Consider the following 1130-nt stretch of genomic DNA (forward strand, 5'->3'; position numbering starts at 1 on the left):
ACACACACACACACTCTACCCTATAATGCAAATGTATAATGTAAAAATATACATTTATTACTATACAAGTTATTTATATTATTAGACTGATGTCTGGCTAAAACAGTTATTTTAACACTTTCTTGGTATTTTTTGGAGATAGTCGGTAAAGCTTTCCAAGACTTTCCTTTCCTTTTCTTTTTCCTTTTTTTTTTTTTTTTTGCCCTCCTGGAAGAAAAGATTTGAGTGGAATTTATCATTTAGCTCATTTGTAATTTCAATTTTCTCTGAGTTCTTTAACAAACAGTTAACTATAAAATTAGACATGTTCCTCCATTCACTGTGTTTTGAGCTGACAGAGGGAGAAGGTGAGCATTACATTTAGTTGTGTCACTGCACTGGTAATACCCATTTTAGCACAATCAATTAGCTAACCACAACAAGCACTGGCTCAATAATAGACATCTTCAGCAGGGTTATTAGTATAAACCAAATCCAAAACCATAAAAATGTTACTTGAAATAAACATTACCTGAATTAAAATATTAATATTATATAAATATTATTTAAGCTAGTTGCCAAAAGCAACATTTCTCGTTTTCATTTAGTTTAACTCAAAGTACTAAAAATAACTCAAACTGAAGTAATATATGAAAATGAAACTAGTCATCAGCAAACTTAAGAGGTTCATTAAGATCCACTTAATTGATAGGAGAAATTATTAACTCATTCTGTCATTATTTACAAAAGATGGGAAATTTTCAATAAATAAGAATTAAATTTCAGTCTGTTTCTCACACAAAGCTTTTGTGTCGTTTCAGAATAAAAGACACTTATTATAAATAGGCAGATATGGCAAAACTTTGAACAGGCTACTTTCCAAATAAATTGTCAATTGAAATGGTAATAATGCACTCTAGTGGATAAGCCTTGTCGATGCGATTCACAATCAAAAAGCCCAGCACAGCGAAGCCGTCTGTCATTTGTAATGATAATAGTATTATCACTTCGTACAAAATGACAAAATGAAATTAAAATTAAAACGCGCGTGTGTGTGTGTGTGTGTGTGTGTGTGTGTGTGCGCGCGCGCGTTTTTGTGACAAATGAGGACATAAATTTGTATAATGACAAGGGTATGACATAGGTATTAC

The sequence above is a fragment of the Sinocyclocheilus rhinocerous genome, unplaced genomic scaffold, assembly GCF_001515625.1.
Source record: "Sinocyclocheilus rhinocerous isolate Xijiao unplaced genomic scaffold, SAMN03320098_v1.1 scaffold1541, whole genome shotgun sequence".
Classification (NCBI taxonomy): Eukaryota; Metazoa; Chordata; class Actinopteri; order Cypriniformes; family Cyprinidae; genus Sinocyclocheilus; species Sinocyclocheilus rhinocerous.